Here is a 1,071-nt window from a genome sequence, read left to right as displayed (position 1 = left end):
TTATATATATATATTAGGTGTTAGAAGTCTTCATAGAAGAGTTAAATAATCACACAAAGTAAACATTTGGAAAAAATAAGTTTCTGTTTCATGAAATATCAAAATATGATACAGATTGATTTGACATCCAAAATGAATAAATGAATTGTGAGAATTTTAGAATAAACATTGAATAACAGCTAGATAGTCTTGAGTATAACAAGGCTTTAAAAGCATTAGACCCCAAAGTAATGTGTGAATGGCTTTTATTCTACACGAATGTAAACCTTATGTATATTCTACATGAATGTAAACCTTCATATATATACTTATAGCAGGCCGTGCAGGGCAGTGCACTCCTTTTTTTATCCCAGCACCCTGGGAAGCTGAAGCAGGAGGATCACAAATTTGAGCCCAGGCTGGAGAACTTAGTGATTGAAAAACACCCTGTCTCAAATAAAAAGTAAAGGCTAGGGATATAGCTTAGTGTAAAAGTCCTGGGTTCAATTCATAGAACCACAAGAATAGAGAATGCTTATGAAATGATTTATATGAAGATATTTCATATACCTACAATAATGTGTATACTCTTCCCTAGAATTCAAATAGGCAAGTCATGAATCAAAAACATACATGGCCAATAATGCATATGCATATTCAATATACACAGTATATTCAATCTCACTAATGATCAAATAAGTGCAATTTAAAGTAATAGTGGGATAGATTTCTTAAATTTAACTTCCGTAAAATTTTAGAGAACAGGAGTATCTAATATCTGTTGATGTATGCTGAAATGAGCAGTCACATACAGCCTTCTATTAATCACCATGAATTGATAATTTTCTAGAGGAAGATATAGCAAAAGTCTTAGAAAGATAACAATTTCACTCAACAACTCACTGTCTTTTAAAAGTTCATTCAAGAATACAAAATGTACAGAAATACTATACTAGTATGTATAATGTAATATTTTTAATAGCAAAATTTTCCAATGATTGAAATGATCACTGAAAAGAAATATGTTAAGTAAATTGTGAAATATTGCTAAATGTAGTCATATAAATTTGGTATATATTTGTTGTGATGGAA

The 1,071-nt window shown here is 30.0% G+C and overlaps 1 protein-coding gene across 1 annotated transcript in view; it reads left to right on the top strand.

Annotated features, from left to right (window-relative positions):
- Ccdc7 (coiled-coil domain containing 7) overlaps window positions 1-1,071 on the top strand; it is a 95,383-nt gene that overhangs the window by 80,909 nt on the left and 13,403 nt on the right. The window lies entirely within an intron of this gene.

This window comes from Octodon degus, unplaced genomic scaffold, assembly GCF_000260255.1.
Source record: "Octodon degus isolate 3935 unplaced genomic scaffold, OctDeg1.0 scaffold00144, whole genome shotgun sequence".
NCBI lineage: Eukaryota > Metazoa > Chordata > Mammalia > Rodentia > Octodontidae > Octodon > Octodon degus.
The sequence above is the reverse complement of the archived record's forward strand: the minus strand, read 5'-3'. Positions and strand labels throughout refer to the sequence as shown.